The following is a 12244-nucleotide window of genomic DNA, read 5'->3' on the forward strand; positions in this document are numbered from 1 at the left end:
TCTGAATTGTTAACTCTGTTTCTTTGTACAGATGTTTCCCTGAATTGCCATGTGATTGCAGTGATTTATATTTTATTTCATGTTTCAAGGACCCAGTATTCGTTTGTTTTTAGCTTTTTGACTACAGCAATGCAGCCTGATTTACAATAAGCCCCAAAATGTCGAATAAAACCACCAAAAACAGGCTTGAAAAAGGAGGGGAAGAGGGCATGTATCAATGTACCATGAGTAAGAGTAAAGTACAGAACTTGGAGGGAATAATGAGTAGGTCAGACAGTTTCTGCAGGGAGAGAAACAGAATTAACACTTCAGGTTGATCACATTTCATTTGTATTTTATTCGGCGACTGCCTGAAATGTCTCTCCTTCAAAATTGCTGGCTGACCTTGTGTGTATTTTTTTTTTAGCAACTTCTGTTTTTGTTTCGGCCTTCCAGGATCTGAGATATTTTGCCTTCCGAATAATTAACAGGTTTTTAATCTATTCTTAAATCTGTTCTAAATTACCTCCGTTGTTAACCATGCCTCTATATAAATATATTTATGAGGTATATCACACTTCTAGAAGGCAGCCAGCATCGTCAAAGACCCAGGCCACCTTGGCCATGCTCTCATTTCACTCTTACCATGGGATAAACTGGGATAACCGGGTTCAAGAATAGGTTCTTCCAATCAGTCTATTAAACACTACACAACACTAACCTCAATAAAGAACTATGGACTGTTTATAGATGTGCTAAGGACGTCAGTTTTTTTGCACCAGTTATTCATTTGTTGAATTTTTGTTCATTATATATTATCAATGAGCATTGTGTTTGCAATGTATGACCTGTAATGCTGCAGGTAGAGTCACACAGCACGGAAACAGGCCCTTTGGCCAAAATTTCCCGTGCCAATTAGAATGCTCCATCTATCTTCCGTCTATCTTCAGTGTAAACTGGCATCTGCAGTTCCTTCCTGCACATTTTGACCCGTTGAGTTACTCAAGCATTTTCTGTGTGCTCCACCTACACTAGTCCTATCTGCCTGCATTCAACCATGTCCCTCTACCCTTTGATACATATGACAATTAAACATTCTTGACTCCACATTGAGTTGCATCTTTTCAGGTTGCCCTTATCCATAAAGGACACAAAGAGCTGGATTAACTCAGTGGGTCATATGTTCATAAGTGATAGGAGCAGAATTAGGCCATTCGGCCCATCAAGTCTACGCCATTCAATCATGGCTGATCAATCTCTCCCTCCTAACCCCATTCTTCTGTCTTCTCCCCATAATCCCTGCCAACCGTACTAATCAAGAATCAAAGTTCAGTTGGCATCTCTGGAGGATAAGGATAGGTGAGGTTCTGGTGGACCCTTTTTCAGGTGGGGGGGGGGGGGGCATTTGATAGGCAGATGGGGGAACAAAGGGCTCTTACCTGTGGCCCATGTGGATGCAAACTCATTTCTCCCATTATCCCACCCCTATTCCCGCTGCCCCCTTCCACCTATATCTCTCCCCCAGGTTTCATGTTTTACTCCTTTCCTCTATTGAAGCCTTTTTTCCTCATCTCTGACTTTTGTCCAACACTACCAATCAACTATGAGGAGAGACTGAGCAGACTGGGGTTGTTTTCCCTGGAGCAGAGAAGGCTGAGAGGGGACATGATCGAGGTGTACAAGATCATGAGGGGCATAGATAAGGTAGATGGCGGGGAACTTCTTCCACTGGTGGAAGGTTCAACAACGAGGGGACATAGATACAGGGTAAGGGGAGGGAGGTTTCGGGGGGATGTGAGAAAGAACTTTTTCACCCAGAGGGTGGTTGGAGTCTGGAACTCACTGCCTGGGGTGGTGGTGGAGGCGGGAACACTCACAACGTTTAAGAGGCATTTGGATGGGCACTTGAAATGCTACAACATTCAGGGCTACGGTCCAAATGCGGGAAAATGGGATTAAAATTAGACTGTGTTTGGTAACGGGCGGCGCGGACACGATGGGCCGAAGGGCCTCTTTCTGTGCTGTAGGACTCTATGACTCTATGACTCTATAACTCCTCTCACCCATATGCACCTATCATTTGCCAATGTAACCAATGTAACTCCACTTTTTAAGGGCTAGCCAATGTAAATCCATTTTTTAAGAAAGGGGGGAGAGAGAAAACAGGGAATTAGAGACCAGTTAGCCTTAAATCGGTAGTGGGGAAGATGCTGGAGTCGATTATTAACGATGTTATAGCAGCGCATTTGGACAGCAGTGACAGGTTCGGTCAAAGTCAGCATGGATTTATGAAGGGGAAATCGTGCTTGACTAATCTTTTGGACATTTTTAAGGATGTAACAAGTAGAATGGATAAGGGAGAGCCAGTGGATGTTATGTATCTGAACTTACAAAAAGCCTTTGACAGGGTCCCACACAAGAGATTAGTGTGCAAAATTAGAGCACATGGTATTGAGGTAGGGTATTGACATGGATAGAGAACTGGTTGGCAGGCAGGAAGCAAAGAGTAGGAATTAATGGGTCCTTTTTAGAATGGCAGGCAGTGACTAGTGGGGTGCCGCAAGGCTCGGTGCTGGGACCCCAGTTATTTACAATATATATTAACGATTCAGATGAGGAAATTAAATGTAACATCTCCAAGTTTGCAGATGACACAAAGGTGGGTGGCAGTGTGAGCTGCGAGGAGGATGCTATGAGGCTGCAGGGTGACTTGGATATGTTGGGTGAGTGGGCAGATGCAGTATAATGTGGATAAATGTGAGGTTATCCACTTTGGTGGCAAGAATAGGAATGCAGATTATTATCTGAATGGTGTCAAATTAAGAAAAGTGGAGGTGCAACGAGACCTGGGTGTGCTTGTACATCAGTCGCTGAAAGTAAGCATGCAGGTACAGCAGGCAGTGAAGAAAGCAAATGGCATGTAGGCCTTCATTGCGAGAGGATTTGAGTTTAGGAGCAAGGAGGTCCTACTGCAGTAGTACAGGGTCCTGGTGAGACCGCACCTGGAGTATTGTGTTGAATTTTGGTCTCCTAATTTGAGGAAGGACATTATTCCTATTGACCGAGTGCAGCATAGGTTCACCAGGTGAATTCCTGGGATAGCAGGACTGACATATGATGAAAGAATGGGTCGACTGGGCTTGTACTCACTGGAATTTAGATGGATGAGAGAGGATCTTATAGAAACATAGAACATTCTTAAAGGATTAGACAGGCTAGATGCAGGAAAAATGTTCCTGATGTTGGGGGAGTCCAGAACCAGGGGTAACATTTTAAGAGTAAGGGGTCGACAATTTAGGACTGAGATGAGAACATTTTTTTTCACCCAGAGTTGTGAATCTGCAGAATTCTCTGCCACAGAAGGCAGTGGAGACCAATTCACTGGATGTTTTCAAGAGAGAGTTGGAGAATTTTAGCTCTTAGGGCTAAAGGAATCAAGGAATATGGGGAAAAAGTAGTCAAGGGGTACTGATTTTAGATGATCAGCCATGATCATATTGAATGGCGGTGCTGGCTTAAAGGGCCGAATGGCCTACTCCTGCACCTATTTTTCTGTTTCTAAGCTTTGTCCTGGCCCCATCTCTCTCCCCTGCACTGTAATCAGTCAGAAGAAGGGTCCTGTCCATGTTCTTCAGAGGTACTGCCTGACCCTTTGAGTTTCCCCAGCACTTGCGTGTTTTTTTTGTAAACTGGCACCTGCAGTTCTTGTGTCTACCCCACCATCAAAGGGATCTACAGGAGTCACTACCTCAAAACGAGAGCTAACATCGAGGACCCTCCGCCAGCCCTGGCCAAGCTCTCGCGTCATTCCTGCTATGGGGAAGTAACTCTCCAGATGCAGAAAATGCTTCTTCCCAACAACCATCAAGCTCTTGAACACGACAAACACCACCTAAACTATGAACGGTATTGGTTGCAGTCGGGACTTAGTGCTTTGTTTGTTTTGCACTACATTGTGTCTTTTTATTGAACTTTTTTGTTTGTTATGTTAGCTATGAATATTGTTTGCTGCCCTGCGTTAGTGCTGCAAAAAAAATTTGCAATGCTTCCCTCCGGTACAATGTGACAATTAAACACTCTTGAGTGAAGGAATGGGTGATGGTTTCTTCGGTTTAAACAACATCTGCAGTTCCTTCCTACACAAACACCCTTGATCCCCTGCATTCCCTCTTTCTCTATCCCTCCCCCACCCAAGTCGCACCAGCTTCTCGTTTTCACCCAACAAACAGCGAACAATGGCCTGTTTCCTTTATCATCGTTACTTTTTATGCATATCTTTCATTCATTCACAAAATGCTGGAGTAACTCAGCAGGTCAGCAGGAGAGAAGGAATGGACGACATTCATTGTTCTTTATCTCTCCACATCATCGTCCATATCTCTCGTTTCCCTTGGCTTATCCCTAACCAGTCTGAAGAAGGGTCTCGACCAGAAACATCACCTATTCTGTATCTGTATCTTGACGTATAATCACCATCACTGGTTGCACACGTTAGGAGAGTCATGTGCCAAGTCACAATTAAAGTGGGTCTTAAAGGTCAACTTCTTCATATGTAGGTTAATTGGCTGGGTAAATGTTAAAAAAAATAAAAAAATTGTCCCTAGTGGGTGTAGGATAGTGTTAATGTGCGGGGATCGCTGGGCGGCACGGACTTGGATGGCCGAAAAGGCCTGTTTCCGGCTGTATATATATGATATGATATGATATGATATCGATTGTTTCCAACTTGGTCTTGAAGGTCTTAACGTTGGGTGCAGTGCGAATGACATGGTGGAGATGGATTCCATTGGAGAATCCTTCTCTCCAGAGATGCTGCCTGTCCCGTTGAGTTGCTTCAACACTTTGTGTCACTAATGATCTCTCCCCCCACCCCCCACCCCCGTCTCAACGTGTAATTGCCCTTATCAAAGATGGCGACGCCCGCCTTCAATGTGACACAATGGCGGCGCCACGCATGCGCGCGTGAGAGGGCCGTCACTTCCGGCCGTGCAGCGCGGGGCCCCGGATGGGACGGGACGGGACGGGACGGGAGCCTGTGTTTGTTGTTAACCCGTCAGGTACCGGCAGCGGCAGCCCGGGCAGGGGAAAGGAAAGGAAGGGCGGCTAGTGCCGGCCTAGCAGCGCGCCCGGCCCGGCCCTCATGAGTGAGTATGTGGGGGTAAGGGGATGAACTGGGCCCGAGGCTGAGGCCGTGAGCTGGAGCCCGCTCCCCGCCTCAGGCCGCTGCAGGCCCCTCACACAGCCTGCTTCACCGCCGCGCTGACTAAACTTTCCCTGCTTTGCCGCCACACCTCCCCATCCTCGCCCCCTCCCCGTGCCGTGCCGTGCCCCGGGAGGCCGAGGCCGGCCCGGCCCTGCCCGTGTGCAGTCCCTACCGCGCTGGAATCCTCCAGCCACCCACTCTTCAGAGAGGTGACGGTCTTCTTGGGGCTTCTTTATTTACCTCCTCAACATAAAATGGAAGTCAGCGTTTAGAGCTGCGTTCGTTATATGTCCGTTGCATGTTTGGAGGGGGAGGGAGGGAGGGTGCTGCTGCAAAGTTTTGTGCGGTAAATGAAAAGTTACCATATTTTTCTCGCCCTTGCTGGTTCTGGGTGTTTTTTGTGCCACCGAATTGACCAGAACTGGGGAGGTGGTGAGTGAATTCTGCCCTGTGACTCCGAGGTCAGTAACTCTGTGATGTCACAACAGTTCTCCGTGGATCAGGCCAAAGTAGTGCAACTGCCACCAGGCAGGGCATCACAATTCTAGTTCCTTTCAACTGTTGGAATACAGTGTTGACTCTTTACCTTTCATTAGGAAATGCTGGTGAGTGGCTTTTTTTGTTGTTGTTGTCCCTCCTTAATCAGTGATGATCCTGAATGCAGTGCATGCTTTCTTGTATCTCCCCTTAGCTCACGTTCACTTTTATACATCACTCCCAGGCAATCTTGTTGGTCAGCAACAACCATCATAATTATATTTTGTTCCTTCTTTGATTACAAGACACTAGACCAATGGTAGTGGACCAAGTAAGAATGAGGATTTTGATGGAATTATGTTTCTGGTAATAAAGTTATTTTCCCTTCCAGTTTGTGCCATTCAATAAGGATGTGTATGGTGTTTGACCCCCAGATTCATCTTGCTTGCTGTTTTTTGAAAACTATTCAATCTTTTGATGTATCTTGAATATTGAAAATTCCAGTGTTGGTGTGATTTACATTAGAACGTAAGCAGTAGGATTAGACCAATTGGCCCTTTGAGCCTTTTCTGCCATTAAATAAGATATTGGCTGATCTAACCTTGGCCTCAACACTATCGACACTACATAGGTGCAAGAGTAGGCCATTTGGCCCTTTGAGCCAGCACTGCCATTCACTGTAATCATGACTGATCATCCACTACTTTCCCACACTCTCTGAATATCCCTGTATAAGCAGCAGCACTCATTACTAATCCTAATCCTACTTGGGACTCTTTATGGAAGTGATTATTCAAACATTTTTGCTAAGGAGAGAAGGCAAAAGAAATTAAAGCAGCAACAGAAAGCACACATAAGGATAGATTAACAATAGCTTTGAAAAAAAGATGGAGCAAGCTGCAGGATATGGTACAAACCAGGTTCTGGCCTGTCGTTTTAAAACACATACACTGGTGATTTTTGTTGTATAGATTTATTTTGCAGAAGACAAAAAATATATTTGGGTTTGATTTTGTAACTCCAAGCATTGATTCAAGAAAATTCCGTTGCCCTTAAGGTTGAGAATTTCAGGCCTTTGCAACTTGTAGGCATCATCTGTTAAGAAGACTTGAGACAAGAATTCATGCTAATATATCCCTCTAATTGTTATAAATAAACGTAGCATAATTCTTGGTATTTAGTTTCTGTAAAATTAATTTTATTTTTAGAATCTACGTAGAGATTTCTTTCCTGCTTCCCACTTTGTAAGAAACACTATTTCTTGAAGAAGTCTCAATGCTGAAGTATAGTTTGTATTATCCTTGGCTAAAATTCTGAATGCAAATTGTGTACAATAGGACGTTCATCGTTAATGCTTTGAGATTGTGAGTTGGGTATTGTGATGATCGGTGGATTTTTTCAAGATCAAATGTGCTATCCATTTTTGGGAAATTTACTATTCGAAACATAAGGAGCAACTGAGCCAGTCAGAGGCATATGTGGCAGGAAAGGAATTGTCGACATTCCAGATTGAATCCCTGCAGGTGGACTGAGAATGGAACGGGGAGATGGCCAGTGTCGAGGAGAGGTGGTGAGACGAGAGCTGGAATTGATCAATGGACTGAGGGGGGTGGTGCGGGATGACAGGTAGATGGAAGGAATGGAGTTTAAGATAGAAGCAGGTAAATACAGGATGGAGACAAAGGAAAAAAGCATGTGAGTTTTGAAAAAAGAAACTAATATATTGTGAAGTGGCAACAAATTTGAGAAATGTTAAGAAAGATCTCACTAATAATCTGACATTTTCAAAGCATGCACCTTTATCCATTTTACCCTCAAAATGGATTTTGTGTATTAATTTCTCAGTCAATGAATTATTTATTGCATTAAAGCTTATTCCTTGTAATTTGTTACTCAATATCCAGGTGCCCTGAATATTTTGAATATGTATCCACAAGCCTACACTCATTTAAAATTAATGTTTTTAGGCAGATATTGAGCATTGCCAATGCCAGCATTGTTAATAAAATTTACTCAAAATAACGGTATGAAGCCAAACTATTTTCCATTTCAGAGAACCATAATTTAATCACATCCATTAAATAAGCACTGAAGTTCTGATACCAAAATAAAAGCATGAGCAAACTTGATCTCTGCATGCAACCATTATCTAAGAGAGGTGATTTTCTCCTTCATGGCCTTACCCAGATTTTAACATCACTCCTATGAATAATATTTTTATATAACTCAAGGTAACCAATGCAAAGCATATCTCTCAGAAATCCTGATTATTCTTAATCTGGTGTAAGTTTTCATTAGCATGTTTCTGATTTTATGAATGGTAAATGCAATTATTGAATCTGGCAGGCTGCAATCGGCCCAGATGACTAATGTATAGGAGATGAGGTGTTGTTCCTCCAGTTTGCATGGGTCTCATTGCAGCATTGTAGGAGCCTATGGTCGGTATGGGTTAGGAGTGGTAAACAAAATTATAGGCAACTGGACTCTCAGCAATTAGAAGTTATTGAATATGTTGATTTCAGATATCTGAAACTGTAACTGAGCACTATGTAATCTTTAGTGAAGTTGATGCTTCTGTGCTAATCTGATTTGATCTTTTAGTGGTACAAAGTATACTATAATTCCATATGGCTATAAATATTCCATTGTTATGGTGTCAAATGGAAATGTGCTTGAACGATCTTTGAATGGAAATATGTTTTCCTTGTCTGTGTTGCATATGAGCACTTCTTGCTTTTAACTAGTAAAACTCCAAAGACAAGAAGTGAAATAAGACATGCACAAGAGATGCTGGAATGTTGAGTAAAAAACAAAGCATGGAAGGAACTCGGGGGGGTAAGGTAGTAGTTTTAGAGAAGAATGGACAGGAGATATTTCAGGTCGGGACCCATTGACTAATGAAGGGTCCCGACCCGAAAGATCGTCTGTTTATTTCCCTCCACTTAAGTAAAATAGACAAAGTCTAAAATAAAAGCTGTAGGTACAGGAAAATTAAAATGAAACAGAAAATGCTGGAAACACCCAGTAGGTCAGACAGGATCTGTGGAAAGAGGAGCAGACTTAACTATTCAGTCAAAGACCTTTCATGAGGTCATAAGTGATAGGAGAAGAATTGGGCCATTTGGTCCATCGTCTACTCCATCATTCAATCATGGCGGATTTATCTTTTCCTCTTAATCCCATTCTCCTGCTTTCTCCCCAAAAACCCTTGACACCTGTACTATTCAAGAATCTATCTATAAAAATATCCATTGAAGGCCTCCACAGCCATCTATGGCAACAAATTCCACCGATTCACCACCCTCTGACTAAAGAAATGTCTCTTCATCTGCTTTCTGAAGGACCATCTTTTAATTTTGAGGCTATGACCTCTGGTCCTAGACTCTCCCACTCGTGGAAACATCCTTGCCACCCACTCTATACAAGCCTTTCACTATTCCGTAAGTTTCAATTTGGTCCCCCCCCCCTCATCCTTCTAATCTCCAGCAAGTACAGGTCCAGTGCCATCAAATGCTCCTCATATGTTAACCCACTCATTCCTGGGATAATTCTTGTAAACCTTCCCAGGACCCTCTCCAGAGCCAGCACATCCTTTCTCAGTTATGGTGCCCAAAATTGCTCACAATACTCCAAATGTAGCCTGACCAATGCCTTATAGAGCCTCAGCATAACATCCTTGTTTTTGTATTCTTTCTCTTTTTTGTATTCTAGCATCGCATTTGCCTTCCTTAACACCGATTCAACTTGCAAAAAAACTTTTTGAGAATCCTGCACCAGCTCTCCCAAGTGCCTTTGTACTTCCGATTTCTGGATTCTCTCCCCATTTAGAAAATAGTCTATGCCTTTAGTTCTACTATCAAAATTCATGACTCCACACTTTGTTACACTATATTCCATCTGTGATTAGGTTGATTGTTAATATTAAATAGAGGTTTTTGGCTGACCAGTTGGGTAGTCTGCCATTTGGGGAAGATGGAAGCGTTCCTAAACTCCAATTCTCTATTGCTGGTTGCTTTTGGAAAACAATCAGCCATCTTTTACAATTTAAAAAATAATGTGTACATTTATATATGAAAGATACGTGACATTAATGGTGCTCTTGTACATTTATATATGAAAGACACGTGACATTAATGGTGCTCTTGTCTTAGTGCTTAATAAACTGAGGTGCAAAGGGAACTTAACCAGACAATTTGTAAGGGCTTTGAGTTCTCTGAAGAGGATGTAGAATTTTGGTTTCAAAACTGAATGCAGAAATTTAATTGCTCTCATGGACATGGTGATGGAAAGTGTTTTTAATGTGCCAATGTTGTGGTTTGTCTGTAGTGATGTTTGGCTGTTGCATGCTGCAAAATAATGTTTTTTTATTGCAGTTGTCATGTGAGCTTCTGCCTGTTACTGTATTCTGCATGGATCCTAGTACCTGCAGTAATCTGTACTTGTAGTTAGTTCCCTAATGATAGTTTCTGAGTAAATTGTATATTATCAAATTGGAATTATAACATTTCATCCAACATTTTTGATTTGTTTGTTGGTATAATAAGTTTTTGATACAACATTTTTATCTACAGTGAGTGAAAGAGAATTAACATTGTTCTCTTTCGTATGAAATATCTAATTGAATTTTTAGGACCTCCAGAACCACAGGATTATAGTTTGAATCTTCAGAATTTGATCAGTGCCCTCAGTTTACTTAATGTTCCTGTACTATTTCTAAATTTTGTTTTCTGACCATCATAATGCAGTCTAATAGTGCCTATGCAGTGATGTGGTTGAAAGTATGTTATATTGTGCACAGAAGGTTAAATGTGGTTAGTCAATTTACTGATATAGAAACCTGAAGCATCCGATGCTTAGAATCTCTCGTATAATTATCAGATTAATGTTAACAGTGGATTACAGGAAAGTTTATCCAGCGCATGATGAAAATTCTCTGCTGCACCAAAACTGAAAGTGAAACTGATTCAAAAGTGAAATAAATGTTGGATTGATATTAAAGTATTATGGGTTAAAAGACTGATAAACCTGTGATTCCTGTTACTTAAAGTCCAATTTGTACTTTACTAAAGCGTGATTTTTCTGTGCATGTTTTCATGTCAAATGTGATAGATGTGAAAATTCTGAAATAAAGGATATGTGAAATTTGTGACTGGCAGAATTCCAACATGCCAATTATTAAATTTCAGACTTGCAAATGTATTTCTGACACCCTGGTCAGGTATTGTGGCAACTGCATAGAACATGGTCTGCAAGATCTGCTTCTCTGCTAAGTGGACACAGGTAGCCTGTTAACACTTACTAGGAATTCCCAATTAAACCCTGACTTAACATCTTCAAGCAGAAGTATACCAGCACTGAGAGGGATTGTGTGGAGACTGGCTGCAGAACTGAGGTAGAAGTGGACAGTATACTGATGTAAACTAAATGGGCTTGGGACCAGGGGTCTCTTTGAGCCTTTATGTTTCCAGTTCAAAAATCGGGACTGTCATTATTCAGCAACTACATCAAGTGTTCTGAACTGTGGGGTGAAAATTTGTCTCAACATAAAGGGTATAATATCGATGGAGACACGTCTGTCACTATGTAATATAAGTGTGCTGTCCTAAGGGCACTGTGCAACTGGTCTAACAAGTTCACATTTGCCCAAGGCAGCTGGGTAATTGAAATTCAAGTTTTAAAATAAATTTGCAATTTAAAAATTTGCAATTTTGAAAGAAACTCATTAATGATTGTGAACCAACTGCTTCACTGATGTCATTCTGGGAAGGAAATTTGGGATCCTTTGCTAGGCTGACCTACATAAGACTCCAGACCTAAAATATGGTTGACTCTTATCAGTCGTCTTTGTTCAATGGCAATATGGGGTGGATAGCTTTTCCAGAGCCCACCCCCACAACTCATTTAAAACTAAGAGAGAATAGAGTTGGGTCTTTTTACTGGCACTAACTACAATATCAAAAAACGACTTTAATGAGTTGTTGTTGCCATGGTGGTTTATAAGATTCTTCAGTTACCATCTCCGCCATGGCTTTTCATCGATGTTTTAGTCCATAACACGTTTTTGTTCCTGGCAACAAAAATGTTTTCATTAAATGTAGAAAGGAACTGCAGAGCTGGATTATACTGAAGATAGACGCAAAGCGCTGGAGTAACTCAGCGGGTCAGGCAGAATCTCTGGAGAAAAAGTATGGATATGTTTTTTTTGGGGTCGGCACCTGAAACGTCACCCATCCTTTTTCTCCAGAGATGTTTTCTGACCCGCTGAGTTACTCCAGTACTTTGCATCTATCTTTTGTTTTCATTGTGCTCCTTTTGTAACCCGTTACTGAACCTTTGTCTATAAAGCCTTAAAAAAACAGCAACTTGATCCTTACTTTAAATATTTTCTCTTTGTTACCTTGTTCAGATCTGAGGTTCATTTTGCACATGGGGTTTATTACTATTTAACAACCAAATACTTTATATTGGGATAGGAACATCTCTAAGTGCCATGTGGTATACTTTCAACAATAGTGCTTATTTATTTTGGATAACTGAAAAGATACAAAGTGCTAGAATAACCCAGTGAGTCAGGCAGCATCTCTG

The 12244-nt window shown here is 41.8% G+C and overlaps 1 protein-coding gene across 2 annotated transcripts in view; it reads left to right on the forward strand.

Annotated features, from left to right (window-relative positions):
- The first annotated feature begins 4970 nt into the window (after window positions 1-4970).
- The window catches only part of spop (speckle type BTB/POZ protein), a 111584-nt gene continuing 104310 nt past the window's right edge, over window positions 4971-12244 (forward strand). For both annotated transcript variants that reach the window (XM_078424415.1, XM_078424417.1), the window contains exon 1: window positions 4971-5123. The gene's annotated coding sequence lies outside the window, so the exon portion shown is untranslated. The remainder of the gene's footprint in view (window positions 5124-12244) is intronic.

The sequence above is a fragment of the Rhinoraja longicauda genome, chromosome 29 (assembly GCF_053455715.1).
Source record: "Rhinoraja longicauda isolate Sanriku21f chromosome 29, sRhiLon1.1, whole genome shotgun sequence".
Taxonomy (NCBI): domain Eukaryota; kingdom Metazoa; phylum Chordata; class Chondrichthyes; order Rajiformes; family Arhynchobatidae; genus Rhinoraja; species Rhinoraja longicauda.